The sequence below is a fragment of the Cupressus sempervirens genome, chromosome 3, assembly GCF_028749045.1.
Source record: "Cupressus sempervirens isolate cs-2001-9-10 chromosome 3, ASM2874904v1, whole genome shotgun sequence".
Lineage (NCBI taxonomy): Eukaryota > Viridiplantae > Streptophyta > Pinopsida > Cupressales > Cupressaceae > Cupressus > Cupressus sempervirens.
In genome coordinates, this window is record NC_143120.1 from 619,288,549 (window position 1) to 619,310,627 (window position 22,079).

Here is a 22,079-nt window from a genome sequence, read left to right on the forward strand (position 1 = left end):
TTGACATATTAAAATATTATTGTAGGTTTTAATTGTGGTGAGGTAGTAAATTTTTCATTAGTTGATTAGTTTCCATTTTGGGTAGCAACCTATAAACAATATGAAAATTTGAATAACTTGTACAAATAATTCCTCATGAGCAACTACTATGTAAAGAGGCAATGCTTCATGCAAACAATAGACTAGGTTCTGGAGGAGTATAACACTTGATGAAGATTGCATTTGTTCACCTTATAAGACATCAACATCAGTCATGTTGGTTATTGAAGAAGCAATAAGCACATATATTTTATTGTCTAGGTTATGAAAGAAATGTACTATGTAGTGTTTGCAATCATAAGTGCTATGTTACATTTGGCATATGTTAATCCAACATGCACACTATGTGTTTAAATCATGGTATGGCTTTCTTTTTCATTGTTAGTTTTGATCATTCATCCTTTATGTTTCATTGGACATTAAAGATGATCTTGAGAAATATTTTACTCATAATTGTTGGTTTACATCAAAATGGATTTTATTTCATGAAGTAGCAATTTGATTAGTAGTTACAAATGCATTCTCTATGTGGTTATCCTTTGTATACATAATATTTCTTTCAATGACAATTTTTTTACCATGAAAATTGGTATTAACTATATATTGGACTCTTTTAGTGATTTTCTACATGCCTTGGTATTTTTTAATTTGCAACAATAAAATGTGGATGTGGTTACATACTAACCATCTACTTGGAGATGATATATCTATAATGGAAGCAGTGGCCCAAGAATTTGAAAAAGAGGAAGTGGTGTTGGAAGAATCTTTGAAAGATTTGTCTATCTTGCTTGATGAACACAATGATTATGTTCCATACTCTAGTGTCATTTCAGAGAAAAATCAAAATTGTGTTCTTTCTTTTTCAGGTGTTGCAGCCAAAATAATATAACATCCTCTGGTTCTAACAAGGAATATTCCAATGAGGTTGGTTTGGTATTTTTACTATTCAAATTACTTGCTTACAAGTTTTCTTTTTTCCTTTCATTCTAGATTATGAACAACATAGATTATGAATATTAGTACTAAGAAACATCTTGATTGCAATTCAACTTTTTGATATTTATTGCTTCTTCTCTATAGAAATCTTACTATTGAGCCACTAAATGGCCACAATAGAGTTCTTAAGTAGGAACTTTCATTCTCTATTCTATGAAATCATGGTGAAAAGATTTTTTACAAGATAGATGATATAAAGGGAGTTCAAGACATCATAATTGTACTAATCCAATTTTAATTTGATTCTTTGAAATTCATGTTGATGATCTTTTTGGTAAATAAGCTTGATGTTGTCTAGGTTGAAGGGGAAACAGATAAACTTTCCATGGAAGAACCAAGGTATAAAAATTGCATTAGTGTACCCAATCATGCTCCATCCAAGGTTTCATTAAATGATTTACCACATCTAGGACAAGTTTTTCCTACCATGTAATCCCCTTAAATATTAAATATTGATAACATATATTTATATTAATCTAATAATAGGTCAGCATAGGAAGTGTTTTCATAATAGGTTCTAGCTAAGATTGTTAAGATAATGATTTTTTCTTGAATAAATTTAATTGCAACTAGGTGTTATATATAATTTATTTGGTATTAAATTTCAAGTTTTTAACTAATCAGTGTTTAAAATTCTTTACATTCATCCCTCAACATGGGCTTTAATGTTGTCCTATCATATCATAGTCATTATCTTATCAAAATGTTTGGAAGAAATTTTCAAGGAAACAAATAAGGATGCAAAAATTAGGATATGTAGGACCATGATTGGCTTGCAACCTATAAAAAGCATGACTGCATTTCTTTTGATTAGGCTTTGAATAGATTTTGACACTATTTTCTTGTTCATTGGACCGAGTTATTCCTTTTGAAGCCACCCTTAGACTAATTTCATGTAAGCATATCCTTTTGATCTTCTACTAGGGTATGTGCAGGATCATGGTGTGCCAAAAAGTGGCGATCTGAAAAATATGTAGTTCTGAAATGCCTCAAAAAATTTCAAAATCTATTCCCACTTTTTTTCCACCCATCCTAATACTAAATGAAAAAAATTAATACATTTATAATTCCTACTATATCTTTCAATACCAACCTTATATGGTCATCTTTAAAACATCCCGAAAATGTGTTTTTGGCATGTTCTTATGTGTTTTTTACTTCAAGCATGTAGCTGATGACTTTTTTTAAACCAAAATTTGATGTAATGAAAAGGGTTTCTTAAGAATGTTCTTAGCTTTCCATAAATGTAAGTTTTGTCAAATTACAAGTTCAGTAAGTAATTATTACTTATTTTCTAATGGAGTTACCTACAAAGTGTTGATTGGCATACTGGTTGAAAAATAGCTATAACTTTCAAATTGTATAAGATTTGTGAAATCCAAAAGATGTGTCACATTCTATGCTTTGACTATTATAAGAAAAAAAAAAAAAAAAACTTAATTTTGATTTTTTTTGAACTAGTTAAGGTGGTCAGACACGGGAGTTTTTTAATTCTGAAAATAATATAGTAGAAAATTCATAATTAATTATTTATTTGGAATAAAAATTTTCAAAAATATGTGTCACATCTAGGCATGAGTCTACTTTTGATATCTAAAATTATATTTAAAAATATTATCATTTGATTATTATTAAGGTGGTTAGACATACACCTACTTTTTATTTTTGCCCTGAAATTTTTGTAGTATTGCATTAAAATCCAAACTTTTGACCAATCAAATATTTTTTTCTGCAGATAAGGCCTTGTAGTTTAGAAACTAGATTCAATTTCCTACAAATTATTTTCTTACAACTTTTTGATATAAATTCTAGAACCACTTTAAAATTATGTGTCTAGTTGACATAACCCTGATTTGTTGGTTTTTTACTACCACTTAAGGCCATAGTTTGGTACACCATGATCCTGCACATACCCACTACCATTGTTAAGCATCACCTCAAAAAGTTGTTAACAACCATAGGATTATCTCTTTATTCTTCACTTATCCACTATGACTGTTGCACACATAGATACTTATTAAATTTGTCTTTCTTTATGACTTTCATTGTCAGTATGCTTTAGGTGCTTTATGGCTTCTCTTGATTAGGTTTAGTAGTAATATATTAAGATTCAAATGCTCATGATACTAAATGTTTTAGTCAATAGGTCATTTGAATATTTTTTCTCCCTTGTTGCTACTTAAGATGTGCTAAGAAGCTCCACTGATCTATAAAATAAAGATAAAAATTAAAATACCAACCCTATTTGCATAACTTTAATGAGGAATGATCAATTTGTTTCTATCATGGGACTTCTACAATTATTAGAATCTAAACCTAGAGCATGTAGCATTTATAGAGAATGGGAAGAGACATATATCAACTTCTCTTGCAAGAAAACAATGAAGCACTTCTAGAAGGATTAACAATCCCCAAATCACTCTGTGATCTTATTATAGATATAAAGGTGAATCCATATGATGCCAAGACATTCACGTTGAAGATGAGAGAAATGGTATGTTTTAAATTATTTTGTGTTACTTTTGGAGGTTTTCATACATGCTTTATTTTCCAAGTTCTTTGATAATTCTAATATTCACATTAATGACCAGGATATATTCTATATTACATATTCAATTTAAGGAGAGAGATTCCCTTTGAACCTTCACTATTTGGAGTGTCATTTTTCTCCATCAATTGAGTTGATACTTATAGTTTGAAAAGTAATTGTAGACAATTCATTTCCAAACAAGTTTTAGGAGGTCACTAAAAGGCTGATTGTGTATACTCATGTCATCATTAGTGAACACAATTTAATACCAAATAAGCTTTACTAAACCACCACAACATGAACAAGAAGAAGCTCATTCCCAAACCCACAACCATTTTCATCTCTATCTTTTACCACCACCATAGCTGGACATTGCACAGATCAACACCTCAACCACCAATTTCATTTGGCATTTCATCAACCACAAATCTTCAACATTTATCACTACTACTCTCTCCTAAAATAATTCTCCAACATTTTTCATCCCAATTGGGATTTTGTCATTCCCTTTCACCTTTTCTATATATTTTTTAAAACAAATGAGATTGGTCAAAGTTTCAACCAATCTTTGTCAATATTTCCACTAAGTTTTGGTCAAAATTTTGACCGATTCTTTGGTCGTGAGTATGGCATCATGGTCATTGATAGACCTGAGTTGTCAAACTATCAACCATAGTTTGCTATCCATTTTGACTAATATTGGTTAAAATTTTGATCAATTCCTTGGTCACAACTATGGCTTCCTAGATGTTTATAGACTAGAATTGGTCAAACTTTTGACCACACTTTGGTGGCCATTTTGACAAAGTTTGGTCAAAATTTTGACCAAATCACACCTATAATGCTCATACAAAATATAGCCTATTTTGATCAAGTATTTGGTCAAAATTATAACCAATTGGAGGCTTCATCAAAATTTTGATAACAAAAATTGCAACGCATCATTTGGTCTCAAATTCGACTAACATGGGTGAAAATTTTGACCATTTTTCATCAAAAATGGGTCAAAATTTACTAGTATGATCTCTATATGTGTGTGTGTATGTATCTATTTACATATATATACATATGGATATGTGTATATATGTGTATATGTATACATATTTATATAAATAGAGAGATCTTGGCACAATAGAAAAATAATACAACTCACTCAATAGGTAGCATGGCCACAAATGCAATGGAAACACCTATTGGTAAGCAGATTCCTCTTTTTCACTCTCATTTTTCATGTGTTTATTTCACTTGAACTATTATTTCTTAGGGGGCACTTTGTAATATTAGATTCATGTTATGCAACAGGCAATGAGGACATTCTTGGATGTACCTATGTGATGAATTTCTAATAAGCAATGAAGATGGACTTCCCCTAAGAGTAGCTAGAGGTGATTAGGATATTCTAGGTACTTTAAAGATTGATCTCATGACATTCCAAGTAACTTATGATACTTATACATATGTGGATGTTCAAGCAATCAACCTTACATTTAATAAAAGGAATATGTGCTTCAAAACCAACTTTTAATCATAATTATATAAGGAGTGGGTTAGGACATATATAGATTAACCTTACATTAACTATAAATTACAACACAAAGGTTGCACCAGGGTATTATTGTATTGTAATTATAAAGAACCACCTGATTCACCCAACTAGGTGTATGATGGCAAAAAGTTGTATTAGGTGAGTAAATATCACCAGTAATCATAGGAATACAACTACATCAAAATAATTAGAAATCAAAACTACATATTCATTAGAGTGAGTAGTTCAAGGGTATTGATCTCAAGGATATGGGTATGTAGGCATCCTGGTGGGTGAAGTATGACTCTAGTGTGCAGACACCTTAGAAATAGTTAGGCAAAACCTAACTATTTTTAAGACATTATAGGTTAACTCACAAGGCTCATTCCCTTGTAGAAGCTAAGTTGACACAATGACATTACCTCTAAACCATGCAAAGGATGTTGAAGGGGTTCCCAAACTTGAAACACTCTTATAAGAAATGGCAAAGAAAATGTAGATACAATACATATATTACTATTATTTAATATATATGTATGTATGTATGTATGTATATGTATATGTATATATGTGTATATACACATATAAATCTTGGTACAATAGAAAAATTGATCTAGAATCCAACTAATAAAGAATTCTTAAGTAGGCATTTGTTGGCACTAGGTGTGTGAAGGCTCCATGTAAAAAATGTAGAAGCAAAAAATGTCATGAACATTTTCGATGAAATGCTTTCCAAAAGCATACACAAGTTTCTCAAGGTGATTTCGTTTATTAAATTTTCATATACATTTCTCTTGTTATCATTCATTTTTTTATTAGTTTTATTATAAGAATCCATTTCATTTTGTATTAAGTGATGTAACCTATGGGTATGGTTATATGTTTAGAAAATGGGACTCAAAAGGATTATCATTTGGTCTTGTGGGTTATAAATGGAAATCTCTTTATTGACTAACTATGGAACTGACTTTGAATTGGTGGCTATGTTATATTTTCTTTGTAGATTCAATAGAGATTTTGGTAGTGTGGGTTGTAAAGGGATTTCATGTCTAAGATCTACTAATGGAGATGAGTTTCTTAATTGCAACTTTATTTGGTACACACACGTGTAGGTTATGAAAGGATTAGAAGTTCTAGATGATCTAACAAGGAGATGAGTTTCATACAAGTTGAAATGGTTCATATGTAAATTATAAATCTTTTGGTATGGTGAAGTAGATAGAGATTTCATTTTATGATTTGATGTGTATGTTGTAAATTATCTTGTAGATTTTGTTTTTGTGGTCTCATTATGGGTCTAAATTGCATATATGTTGGAATTCTAATGGAAATCATATATAGACTTTTTTGGAGTTCTTTATAGTAAGGAACATATTAGATGGTTTTAAACCTAATTTCAAGAAGCATAACACATAGAAAAGCCTAATGATTAGCTAAATCCTATATTCAGCTGGGTTAAATCTTAGTTCTGGGCCAACATTAATAGAGTCCTTAGGACTCACTTCACTTTAGGCTTTGTAGGGCCAAGACAAGAAAAAATTAGGGATTGATCTTAGTTACTTGATATTCTTCTCTTCAAGACTATCCCCTATAGTAGAAATCATTAGTTTTACTCTATGATTTTCTTATAAACTTCCTAATCATAGTAGCTAACTATATTAAAACGAAAGAAAAGCAAACAAGTAGCGACCAATGCTTCTAGATCATCATTAACAAAGATGGTAGATTAATTGTATATACTTTGTGTATTTAGAAACTATGTGAATCATCAGTTTGCAACTTAGAAATTAATAACCAGTGTCTTATCCATTGGTATATAGAGTCAAGATTAGCAGCTTAGACCTATTTAGTCAACTTGTAACTAAATCTATCAATAGTAAACTCTAAGTTTCATTCTTACAATATCCTTCTTATAAACCCTAAAGCTTATCACTTGCAAAAAGCAATTACTTAATTCTTTGAATTAATAGCAATCAGTAAGAGATACAAAATTCATTCAAACTTAATTAAACTGAAAGGAACTTGTTCATTTCAATCTCAAGCTCAAAGATATATAAAGAAGGAGACAAAACTCAAAGACATAGATATATAGATAATTCCATTTTTGTATTGGTTTCCTTTGAAAAATTTTACAATACTAACACAGATTCAAAAAATAAATCAATGCTTGATAACTGATATTTGATATTTACTATATTTTGGAGAATACAAAATTGATTACATTAAGATAATTACCAAAACTAGACGGACTGCAGAAAGGGGGCATAAAATATGAAAATTTCTACAGAATCTTGACCTCTACTCCACATCTTCGGAATCCTTATATATAGGTTTGCAATAAACTTCGGATGGGAGGGCAGGTATCAAAACTATTTAGTCAAAACAAAAACAAAAGACCTTTTTAAAAGTTATATTAATATATTTGTTGTAGTTGGAGAATAGACAAGAAAGTGGGTGCATAAAGTAGATGTCATTTATGGAAATGAACCTTTTCTTTAATTGTTGCATCCTCTTCTATCTCCTTCTGTCTTCTTGTAGAAAATTCATAGCTCTCTATGTCTAGTCATCCTCCTAGGATGGTAGAGCCTTGATGTCTGTAATCAATTCCTAAATAACCAAATATGATTCTACTTCTAGCCAAGTAGCATCCCTTACTACATTTTATTCTTCTACATATTTGTTCCACTTAGAATTAGTAATAGCCTTCACCTTTCTGAATACTTTACTCATATCTAATTCATTTCTAAAATGGAAATCAACTAAATCATATACAACATTAATATTAGTCTCATTATGAGAATATGCTCAAAACCTTGGATGCCTCAAAATATCTTCACAAGAAGAAGACCATTCTAGCCATTCCTTAAGATCTCCATTACTATTTATTATACTAGGAATGAAATTTGGTATTCCCATAGCAATCAACTTCATTTTTCCTTGGATTAATTGAAACTTTCCTATGAAGAAACCATGCAACTCCCTTACCCTATTTATCATCTTTCTAGTATTAATGATTACCAACTTGGGTAAATCCTTTTTTCTATGATAGAAGAGGGACTAATTGAGCATAGGGACCCCAAGTTGTGAATAAAGGGGATAAAAGGTCTAATGCCTTTGAACATTGGTATTCAACTCCTTATAGGATTATGTAGCTATTGTGCATAATTTGTGAAAGAATTTATAAGGCACCAATTTTGTGCATGAGGAAATTCTGCATTGACTTTATATCTACCTCCTTAGCACCATCCCATTCATCAATATCCATGTGTTGGTCCTCCCCTACAACTACAATATTAGCTTTAGTTTTAATTTCACTATCCTTTACCCCTATAACAAGTGTAATTACAACCCTTAAGCTCCTTGTTTCTTCTTCCATGTCATCAATTTTCTTTTCCAAGACATAAGTCCTCTTCAACTTCTCTTCCTATTTTTTCCTTGCATCAATGGATATATGATATGTTGTGTAAAACTATTCTTTCAATGTACCAATACTTCTCTTCCCTTCTAATGATGATGTATTCACCAAATTGTGGATTTGGTCACTAGATATAGTAGAAACAGTCCAAAAAATAACATTTCCCTGGGGTGACTTCTTTATTTCCATAATAGTTGATTTATTATCATCTAGAGCCATGATCCAAATTGCCATTATTTTGTTGTCTATGTTGAATTCAAAGCCTTGCAACTCACCAATGATATTATTGTCTTCAAAAGAGACTGATCTTTCTTGTTTTCTTATCTAATCCAACATAAAATAGGAACTAAGTTCCCAACCAAGAAAGAGAAACATTCCACTTCTTGCCACTAATTCTCTTGCCTCCTCAACTATGAGATTCCCATTGTTGGTATCATAACCCTACAACCTTTGTACTCTGCAATTTCCTTAGGTGAATCCCCAAGTTGCAACTGCAAGGCAAGTTCATTCTATTTTACCTTATAAAATAATGACTTAAATTCATCAAAATTTACAAAGTTGTCATCCTTAGTGAACTGTTCAACCTAGATTATTCTTTCATCCAACATTTGGATTTGCAATTCAACCATGTTGGGGATTTTTTTATGCTCACCTACCTATTTGATTAGGAAATTATGTCTAATTGTATCAAAGAATGTTGATTCTTGAGGCATAATTTGTACTACCTTTCCTCGGACCTTATAAGAGATATGAATCATCTTCTATTTCTTTCTTCCTTTATCCTATAAAGAGCTCTATGGTTGATCATATTAAACCTCTACAATTATAACATCCTACTATTGAGGAGGTGGCATTTCTACTCTAACTCTAAATTCTGCAGGGACTTGAGTCATTAGCTTATCAAAATTATCTAGGCACTTATTATATTTATCAAGGTATGGCACATCATGATGGAAACCCTTGAATGATGGATCTATATCCTTCATGGATTCTTATATCTTCATTATCCTTCTCTAATTCTAAGTCCTCTCCCTACATACCTCTATTTGCAAGTAGTTCATGATGCAATCTTCTAATTCCCAGATTAGTTTGATATTAGGAAGGGTATATTTCCTCATTTTTTTAAGAGTAGTCCTCACCAAATAATTTAGATAATAGGTCCTAGCTAGGGCATAGGGAAGTTTGAATTTAGTTAAATATTGATCTATTTCTTCTATGGCATCTTTTCCAATCAAAAAATCACCTATTTTAGTGTTTCTAGCTACAAAAGTGTCTTTCTTGATAGCAGGGCCTAGATACTCTCTATTCATCATTACCAATTGCTAGAAGAATTATAACTAGCCTATGTTTCAAGTACATACCTAGGTAACACATGGGGAGACTAAGGACAACCAAACACTCTAATAATTGAAATTTTTTAAAATAAAAATAAACTAGCCCAATCATGGCTAAGTACCTTATCCTTATTGGGGCAGGCATGTAATGCCCCACCCAGAGATCCTTAGAACAAGGATTCAATTCAAGCTAAGATATTTTTTTTACAAGTATGAAATCACATGAAAACATCATATAGGGATCTCAAAGATCACAATAGAAGACTTCATCAACAACCTGAACAATAAATGAATCTCCAAATGCCACAACCAAGAAAAAATGACTAACTATGGAAGACACACAACCAAAATCAAATCAAAGATCCTAAATATGAAATTCAATGCCAAAGGATGAAAGAAAACCTAAGTGGGTAGCCAAAACACTTCCCAAAAAGTTTGGGTAAAACTGAAAAGTTCTCGCTATCCACTTAGACAAGTTTTTCCAAAACCTAGATGATACTTTAAAACAACACGATATGATAATTTCTAGTATAATACAACCTTTCTCAAGAGGGGGTGTGGCACTTTTAGGGTTTGGGCAACACTTCTCTCAAGGATGTGAGATATTTTACAAGTGTCATATGATACTTCTTCAAAGGGGGTACAATATTGGAAAGTATCACACAACATTTCTCTAAGAGACATGCGATACAATCAAGGATTGTATGATAGATCTTTATTGGGTGTTTGACACTAAATTGTATCACCCCATGCTGATACATGGTCACCCAGGAAAGAAATATAAACTAAAGGACAAACTAAAATGATAAACATAGTTCAAAACCTCCACCCTAGGGAATATTGGATCCACAATTTGAGGCATAAACACTCAAACACAATACTAAAATATGGAAGCTGCATCTAACCATCTAATCAAGTAGTAAAGGGAAAGTATAGAAGGAACATCATAGTGTACTAAAACAACATCACAATAAATAGAAATAATATTGCAATTAATAGTATAGCCAAACTAATTACACAATTCCTCCCAACCATAATAGCATCATAAGACCATTGTGGGCCCTAGCCATCTCTCCCACATAACATCCCAAGCTACTAATCAGATCAATACTATCATATAAGGAAATCACTACTAGAACATGCTAGAAGTAAAGCATAAGATAATCCTACAAATATGGATAACATCATCTATCATATGCTAATCAACATAATAAGGAAATGCATCAACAACCAACACCATCTAAACATGTTATACAAGCATTCCAATGAAAGCATAAATCACAACAAAGTATTCTCTAGATCTCAAAGTACCAAGTGAAAACATCTAGCACTAGTTAGACTAGGGCAATAGACTATCTCTATATACTAGTCCCTAGTAGTGGTATGGGTAGTTATGCCTCCCAACCATGTGGAACTAGTAGGTTCATGCCCGCTATGCTAATGAAAATAATGATCCAACCAAAAACACACAAAAAGCACAATGTCCAAGGCTAACACTCACACCAAACAATATGATGATTGAAACCAAGAACATAGACAATGCATGAAATAAAGGTCCTGGTTAGACACTTAATGGGTGACTAAGTAGTGGCTAACATCATGGATATTCACTTGTCTCTGTGTGGACTCAACTTCCCAATGGAAGGCTCTCACATTGAAGCATTGTTTTATTATCTTAAATTTTATTACCATTGACACATTTTATTTATTTATCACTTAAAACTTCCTCTACCAAACCTTTGGGCAATGGTCACCAAGTTGCAAGATAGAAACCCCCTCCATATGCTACCCTACCCTACCCTACCCATGCTCATCCTATGACAAGTTACCATAGGCATGCATATTCCCAACCCAACCCCAATGATCATAACTTCAAGAAACACCATGTAAAGTCATGACTCACAAGTTGCTTTAAAAATATATGTGCACATACTCATGTGTGGTGCACCACCATCATGAAGATCATAACAAAAGGACTAGATGTGAACACAAGAAAAATATCACTCAACTGAAAACAACTCAAGAGGACAGATTCTATACAAATCCCAAAGACAATAACTCCATACATCATGATATCACTCAATTGGCCTCAATTTGGGGCTATGGATTCTACATGAATCCCAATGATGCAATAAGACCAAACATCATGAACTCACTCAACCGGCCTCAATTTGGGAGTATGGATTCTACACAAATCCTAGTGTCCACAAAACAATAACAAGGGTCCAAAAGAAACAATAACATCAAGTAAAAAATCCCTCAATTAAACACAAAGTTAGGAGTATAGATGTGGCACACATCTCAATACAAAGATAAAAGTGTAACAATGGTCTAATTGACATCCTACCAATAATCCAAGTCCATGACCAACATCATGCCAAGAAAACCCAAGAAAACTAGGTAAAACACAAATCGATGTAAAAACCCCAAAAACTAGAAAACTTCAAAATTAAAACTCATTTGGTCTTAGGGTGAAAAAGCCACAAATATTAAATAAAATTTGGGTTTGGAGTTCATATGCAAAAAGGATGGCATAATAGTGCAAAACCTCTTCTTGGAAAATAGGGAAATGCTCATACCCACCCAACTAGTAGATCTAGCATACAAAAATGAAGTGGGACACTAGTTCTCAACCTCCTAACAAATTGCTACCAAAAAAAAAAGCCAAAATGGAGCACAAACAATAAAATAGGAAATCCCTACCTCACAACCAAAAGGGAAAAATGGGAATCGAAGCCATAAAACAAAAATCTTGTAGAAGTAGCTAAAAATTGTAGCAATCCAAGGTCTCCCCAAGCTAGATCCAATGAGATCAACCTTGTGATGATCCCACACTCGTAGCTCCCACAAAAAATAAAATAGTAAATCCTCATGAAAAGGATTTTGGATTTTACTTTCAAGCTTTTTAATTCAAAAGTGAGAAGTGAGGAATTAAACTCCTTTTTAGATACTTATTTACATTTAGAGTGAATAATCGATTAGATCAATTAACTAGCCAACCTAGTTAAACTTCAAATCAACCCAAATAGAAATAAGCTATTCCTAGAAATAGGAATTTATCTATGGAAAAGTTACCAAAAATTAAATTAAATAAAATTAATTTCCACTAGTCTAAATGCACAGACGTGCTCACTAGTCTAATCACATATTGCAAATGAGTTCAAAATTAATAATCACCAAAAGGATTAATTAAATAATTAAAATAATGATACATTGACCATACAGGGATGACATTGGTAAAATATTAATAGATGAATCATTAACTCCATATGCTACTACCAAGGATATAAACCATGTACACTAAACAACATGATCAAGTGAAATTACATATAATAACATAGTCAAAGCAATAAATGTATTAAATAACTATTTTAACCATTTATTCAATTATATCAAAATAGTATATTTAAATCACTCATGTTTGCATATATCATAATGAAGTAAGAATGAAGTAAATAACCATAGCATTAAATCCATCACATAACATAAATAGAGGTATGTCCAAATAACGGATAACCAGATATCATCATGAAACATATTGTCATATCAAAATGGCATCATCATGCAATTATGATAAATTGAATAGCATAGTAGTCTAACATCTATGATACTAAAATCAAGTATAATACCTAACCCTTAGTTCATCTCAAAGGTAAAACATAACATGAGTAACAAATATCTCTCAAATCAATATACAATAAGGTAAATATCCACAACACATAACCAATGAATCCAACATGGACAATCCATTTTAATTATTTAAGCATTTAATAATGGTAGTTTACACAACATTAAAAAGGCACTTAAAACATATAAGTGAACATAGTCATAAAAATGGCTTACCATTGCTACAAGAACCTAGTCCAATGTAGTAGGTAATAGTACATAGTGCAATCTCTACACACATCTCAGGGTAATCACTAAATAACATCATGATACCATATCAATCCTGGTAACCACTAGCACAAACCTCGATGAACCATAAATCACATCATAATCTCAGAAATTGGCCAAAGCATAATCAAAGAAACTGATACAAAACATAAATCCAACCACCTCAATAGTGTAGACCACTCATGGTCACAATCATGATCCCTTCTCAAGGAGAGACCAACAAGGTTGCATCCATCAGACTGACTTATAAAAGTCAAATGGGAGAGGCACTACATCATCCCCCCTAAGACTAGGCCTACTCTTGGAAGCCTGTAGTCCAAGAATAGAAACCAAAACACACCAAGAGAAAAATCAAAACCAAGTAATAGGGATAACTCATAGAATTCTTCACAAGTCCAACCAAATCACTCCCACATTCTCAAACCATCTCATTAACCCCCATATAGGTTAACCACAAGATAATAGGTGTCACACTAACATAAGGTCCTCTAACAAGGAACTTCCTATGTGCTAGGAAAACCCATGCAGTCATAAGATCAGCAATACAAAGTAAGGGGAAAAGCCACTCTACCTCGTCAATAGGTTCCCAACTACAACATGACCCTACCATGTGAGCACAACACAAGGTAAAAACACTACAGTTCTAAGAAGATTCAGAATCATGGGGAATAACCATCCCAAATTCCCAAGAATACCATCATGTCACACATGAGCATCCTTGAAACCATGTAAACTCACCTTTTGAAAAAAGTAGATGATAGTTTACTAACCAAATTACACACTCCAAAGGAAACTCACCACTACTAACCACCAAGCGTAGGAGCACATAGTCTTTATGGTACAAAAAGCTCAACTACCACTATGAACTAGGGTTGCATAACCAAACTAGACAAGATATCACCTTTCTAAAAGGTTGCAAAGAATTTTATTAATGGAAAAAATCATGCAATATATTCATACCAACTCATAATATGGAAATGTGTATCCAATGATACCATGTCCCTCTAGAAACATGCTAGGAATACTACACCCAGCCTACCACTAAACTCAATCTCTAGCCTTAAGTCAACTATTAATGAGAAACCTGACTAAGACACTCCTCTAAAAAATACAAGGTTAGAAGAGAAGGAAATTATAGAGTATTAGGATTGAGAGGGAGCCACTCTTAACCTCTACACTAAATCAGCCCAAGATGTGTTAGGGAACTCATAATTCCACCAACCATCAATATACTCATCCAACACTAGTAGAGTTAGTGGTAGAACCACACTATCGTATTTTCTCAAGAGAGAAAAGAATATAGAGATGCACCAATGACAATGTCCAAAAGGAGGATCTAGACTCACCAAAAGACTAAGTCACTATCAAATGACAAGGCAACATCCACCTCAAATAAGAAATGCTCACAAACCATACTTCATCGTACAAGGGTGGGTCAATGCAATAGGAAACACACAAACCCAAGCACAAACCCCAAAAAGTACCTAGTAGATTATGAAAATTTGTTAACACCTCCCTAATAATAACTAGAAGGGTTGAACTTCTCCAATGGCCATAAATATAATATGTCATGATTAAATTGGACTCTACTCAATAAAGGGTACTCCAAACATTGATATGCACCTTTAGGAGTGCAAAAGAGTTTCTTGTTGTTCCCCAGGTGAAATTTTGCATTAACACAATCTCACATGAATTTTATCACTAAAACAAGCAAGAAAATGCAATGAACCAGGTGAGAAAGTGCATGATCACTTGATTCTTATGCAAAATTTCAAATCAGCATAAAAATTGGCTTCACTTCAAAGGCCATAACTTTCATGTTTGAACTCCAATTGGCTCCATTCAAAAATTGTCAAAAAGATATTAATGAGCCCCACAAAATGATGGAGCTTAGAAAGACCTAATATCTAAGAGTCTTCATCATAACTCAAGATAAAATATATATAGGAAACTCAGACCATCTCAGTTACCAAGACAAGTGATGGATAAACATCCAAAACAAATCAAGAGCACATATGCCCAAAATGAAAAAAAGGTTATGAAAATTTAGGTTATTCACACATTGAAACCATGATTACTTTTTTTTCACAATTTAATTAATTAAACATAATGTAAGCACTAATGCATAATGAAACTAAAAGATTTCCAAGCAAGGGTTCAAGAGTCACTTTCCATATAACAAGTACCTATCTTTTCAAATTTCTTTCTAGTGGAGTTCATTAAGTTTAATCACTATTTAAACCATCCAATTATATTAACAAATTTATATTTACTACAAGCACACTTGTATGTTTTCTTTGATAATATCCCTTGAACATACTACTAGAGGTTTGAGATGAACATGATAGAGTCACAAAACACAACTAGGAAGTAGTTTAAAACACATTTCAATAGTCATAATGAACCAAAATAGAAATCCAAAATAGGGAATTGTCAATTCCAATAGTAAATATCAAAAAGTACACATTTCAATGATACATCAAATGTGAAAACTATCACAAAGAGAGTGATATATAAAATTTGATGACTATTTTGGAAGAGGGAAAATACCAAAAACCAATGCTAGCCCAAAAACATGAGGAATGTACCTCTATCCAAATAAAATAAGGCACCAATTAAATCACATTACATGTGATGAATGATAATAGTCACACAAGAGGGATGGATCACCACACAATGCTAAGGAAAACATCATCCTAGAAGTGCTAGAGAATAGACTCACTCACATCAAGCAGTATACCATTAGTAACCTCATGCATATGTAGAAAAAAATAATTTCCATGTAATGCAACATTTATATAGCCATCAATTCCATAATATTTTGAAGCAATCATATTGGGAACTTAAGTCATTAGCCCAAGGATATAATTTACAAAACCTACTTCTTGCAATGATTCTCAATAAACACTCATTTCTTAATGAAGGGAACCATTTCATTACTATGATGATAAAATATAGAATCACAAATAAGATTCATTTTTCTACTTAAAAATAGGAGAAAATAGGTAAAGAAGAAAAAAAAGAGACAATCAAAGCCAAATCATGGACACCAATCAGTGGTTCCATCCAAAAAGGGTCACATACACAACCAACCAAACAGGGCACATTGATCCCATCTATGAATGAAGGAAAGAATCACTTCCTTCTCCTCACACTTCTCTAGTGGCATCTATTGGACAAGAAATCGTATCACAAGTAGATATCAAAGAAACAAAACTAACAAGCTCTCAACAAGACAATCACACTCACACAATGCAACAATGATCATATGGGCAACATATACACAAAGATACCAATGTTTGAACATGGGCTCTAATACCAAATGTAATGCCCCTCTTGGACATCCTTGGAACAAGGATTTAATTCAAGCTAAGACCTTTTTTTTTTTTTTACAAGTATGAATGCACATGAAAACATCATACAAGGATTACAAAGATCACAATGGAAGACTTCACCAACAATCCAAACAACCAATGAATCTCCAAATGCCACAACCAAACAAAAATGACCAACTATGGAAGACACATAACCAAAATCAAATCAAACATTCCAAATGCAAAATTAAATGCCAAAGGATTTAAGAACATCTAAGAGGGTAGCTAAAACACTTCCCAAAAAGTTTGGGTCAAATTGAAAAGTTCCTGCTATCCGCCCAGATAGGTTTTTCCAAAACCTAAGCAATACTTTAAATCAGCATGGTACAATACTTTCTAGTATCATATGACCTTTCTCAAGAAGGGGTGTGACACTTTTAGGTTTTGGGTGACACTTCTCTTAAGGGCATGTGATACTTTACAAGTATCATACGACACTTCTTTAAAGGAGGTATGATACTGGAAAGTATCACATGACATTTCTCTAAGAGATGTGTGATACAATTAGGGATTGTATGATAGATCTCTATTGGGCATGTGACACTAAATTGTACTGCCCCATGCTAACACATGGTCACCTAAGAAAGAAAGAAAAACTCAAGGACCAACTAAAAAGATAAAAAAAATTTAGAACCTCTACACCAGGGAGTACTACATCCACAATTTGAGGCATAAACACTCGAACACAATATTTAAAGATGGAAGCTACATCTAACCATATAATCAAGAAGTGAAGGGAAAGTACAGAAGGAACATTAGAGTGTACTAAAACAACATTGCAATAAATAGTAATAACATTACAATGAATAGTAAAACCAAACTGGGTACGCAGTTCCTCCCAACCATAATATCATCATAAGACCATCGTGGGCCCTAGCCATCCCCCATGTGTAACATCCCAAGCTACTGATCAAATCATCAATACTATCTTATAAGGACATCACTACTAGAACATGCTACAACATAAACATAAGGAAATCTAACATGCTAGAAGTAAAGCATAAGATAATTCTACAAATATGGATAACATCATCTATCATATGCTAATCAACATAATAAGGAAATACATCAATAGATAACATCATCTAAACATCATATAAAAGAATTCCAATTAAAGGATAAATCACAAGAAAGCATACTCTATATCTTAAAGTACTAAGTGAAAACATCTAGCAACGGTCGCACTAGGGCAATAGACCATCTCTGTACATTGGCCCCTAGTAGTAGTATGGGTAGTTATTCCTCCCAACCACTTGAAACCCATAGGTCCACTCGTATCATGCTGATGGAGATAATGATCCAACCACAAACACACAAAAAACACAACGTCTAAGGCTAACACTCACACTAGATAATATGATGACTAAACCAAAAATATAGACAATTCATAAACTAAAAGTCCTAGTTAGACACTTAATGGGCTACTAAGTAGGGGTTGACATCATGGAGAGTCACCTGACATCGACAAGCCCAAGCTCAGATTTGTGTAGACTCAACTTCCCAACAGAAGGCTCTCACACTGAAGCATTGTTTTATTATCTTAAATTTTGTTACCATCCACACATTTTATTTAGTTATCACTTACTTAAAACTTCCTCTACCAACCCTCTGGGAAATAGTGACTAGGCTACAAGATAGAAGCCCACTCCATATGATACCCTATCCTACCCATGCTCATCCTATGACAAGTGCACATAGGCATGCATATTTGTAACTGAACCCAATGATTATAACTTCCAAAAATACCACCAAAAGTTGGGACTCGCAAGTAACTCAACAAATGTATGTGCACATACTCATGTGTGGCACACCACCATCATGAAGATCATAACACAAGGACTAGATGAGAACATGAGAAAAATATCACTCAACCAAAAACAACTCAAGAGGATGGATTCTATATGAATCCCAAAGATAATAAATCCATACATCATGAAATCACTCAACTGGCCTCTATTCAAGAGTATGGATTCTACATGAATCCCAATGATGCAACAAGACTGAACATCATGAACTCACTCAACTAACCTCAATCTAGGAGTACGGATTCTACATGAATCCTAGTTTCCATGAAACAATAATAAGGGTCCAAAAGAAAAAATAACATTAGGTATAGAATCCTTCAATCAAACACAAATTTGAGAGTATGGATATGTCATGCATCCCAATGCAAAAATAGAAGTGCAAGAATAGTCGGATTGACATCATATAGATTATCCAAGTCCATGACCAACATCATGCTAAGAAAACCTAAGAAAACTAGGTGACACACAAATTGAGGTAAAAACCACAAAAATTAGAAAACTTTGAAATTAAAACCCATTTGGTCTTGGGGCACAAAAGCCACAAATATTAAATAAAATTTGGGTTTAGAGTTTGTATGCAAAAATATCCAACATAACAGTGCAAAACTTCAAATCCTTATCTTGAAAAATAGGAAAATGCTCATAACCCCCCCCCCCCCCCCCCCCCAATCGAGTAGAGCCAGCATATAAAAATGGAAGTGAACACTAGTTCTTGGCCTCCTAACAAATGGCTACCAAAAATAGAAGCTGAGATAGAGAAGAAACAATAAAATGAGAAAGCCCTACCTCATAGCCAAAAGGGAAAAATAGGAATCTGAGTCATAAAATAGAAATCGTGTAAAAGTAGCTAAAAATCATAGCAATCCAAGGTCTCCCTAAGCTAGATCCAACAAGACCAACTTAACGATGATCCCACAACCATAGCTCCTACAATGAACAAAACAGTAAATCCTAATGGAGTGGATTTTGGGTTTTACTCTCAAACTTTCTAATTCAAAAGTGAGAAGTGAGAAATTAAATTCCTTTTTGGATACTTATTCACTTTGTGAGTGAATAATTGATTAGGGCAATTACCTAGCCAACCTAGTTAAACCCCAAATTGACCCAAATGAAAATAGGCTATTCCTAGAAATAGGAATTCATATATGGAAAAGCTACCAAAAATTAAATTCAATAAAATTAAAATCTCAAAAACCCAAAAACACAAAAATTTCCTTAACAACTTTCATGATGATGCGAACCTCTAAATGCACAGACACACTCACTAGTCTAATCACATAATGCAAATGACTTTAGAATTAATAATCACCAAAAGGATTAATTAAATATTTAAAAGAAGGATACGTCGACCATATGGGGATGACATTGGTAAAAAATGAATAGATGTGTCACTAACTCCATATGCCACTACTAAGGATATAAATCTTGCACACTAAACAATATGATCAAGTGCAATTAAATATAATAACATAGCCAAAGAAATAAATGTATTCAAGAACTAATTTAACCATTTATTTAATTATACTAAAATAGTCTATTTAGATCACTCACATTCGCATATGGCATAATGAAGCAAGAATGAAGTAAATAACCATAGAATTAAATCTATCATATAACATAAATAGAGATATTTCCAAATACCGGATAACCAAATATCATCATGGGACATATTGTCATCTCAAAATGGCATCATCATGCAATTATGATAAACTAAACGACATAGTAGTCTAACATCTATGATACTAAAATCAAGTATAATACCTAAACCTTAGGTCATCTCAAAGGTAAAACATAACATGAGTAACAAATATCTCTTAGATCAACATGCAACAAGGTAAATATCTGTAGCACATAAACAATGAATCCAACATCAATAATCTATTTTAATTATTTAAGTATTTAATAATGGTAGTTTACACAACATTAAAAAAACACTTAAAATATATAAGTGATGTAGTGCCTCTCCCATTTGACTTCTGTAAGTCATCCTAATGGATGCAACCTTCTTGATCTTTTGTTATGATGGATCATGATTGTGACCATGAGTAGTCTACACCATTGAGGTGATTGGTTTTATGTTTTTGTATCAGTTGCTTTGATTATTCTTTTGATTGATCTCTAAGATTATGATTTGATTTATGGCTCACTGAGGTTTGTGCCGGTGCTTACTAGGATTGATGTGGTATCATGAGGACATTTTGTGATTACCTTGAGATGTGTGCAGAGATTGCACTATGTACTTTTCACCATGTTACAGTGGACTAGATTCCTGTAGTAGTGAGTAGTCATGTTTATGACTTTGTTCACTTATATCTTTTAAGTGCCTTTAAGTGTTCTTTAAACAATCATTATTTAATGCATAAGTAATTAAAAATGGATTATTCATGTTGGATTATTTGGTTATGTGCTGTGAACATTTACCTTATGATATTTTGATCTGAGAGTTATGTGTTACTTTGTGATGATTTACATTTGAGACAACTCGAGGGTTAGATGTTATACCTTGATTTCAGTATCATAGATATTAGACTACTATGATGTTCAATTAATCATATTGCATGATGATGCCATTTTGAGATGATAGTGTGTTTTATGATGATATTTGGTTATCTGGTATTTGGACATACCTTTGATTATGTTAGGTGATGGATTTAATGCTATGGTTATTTACTTCATTCATACATTGTTATGCTTTATGCAAACGTGAGTGATGTAAATAGATTATTTTAATATAATTAAATTAATGGTTAAATTAGGTGATTTAATGCATTTATTACTTCGGCTATGTTATTAAATACAATTGCACTTGATCATTTTGTTTAGTGTGTAGGATTTATATCCCTGGCAGTGGCACATGGAGTTAGTGATTCAACCTTTCATATTTTACCAATGTCATCCTTGTATGGTTGACGTATCCTTAATTAAATGTTTAATTTAAACCTTTTGGTGGTTACTAAATCCAAACTCATTTGCATTATGTGATTAGACCAGTAAGCATGTCTATGCATTTAGAGGTTCGCATTGTCGCGAAAGTTATTAAGAAATTTATGTCTTTTTGGGTTTTTGGGCTTTTAAATTGATTTATTTTAATTTCTCACAGCTTTGCCATAGATGAATTCCTATTTTTAGGAATATCCTATTTTCGTTTGGGTCAATTCGGGGTTTAA

At 32.6% G+C, this 22,079-nt stretch overlaps 1 pseudogene; it reads left to right on the forward strand.

Annotated features, from left to right (window-relative positions):
- Positions 1-22,079, forward strand: part of LOC149568193 (lysine-specific demethylase JMJ13-like) — a 37,665-nt pseudogene that overhangs the window by 760 nt on the left and 14,826 nt on the right.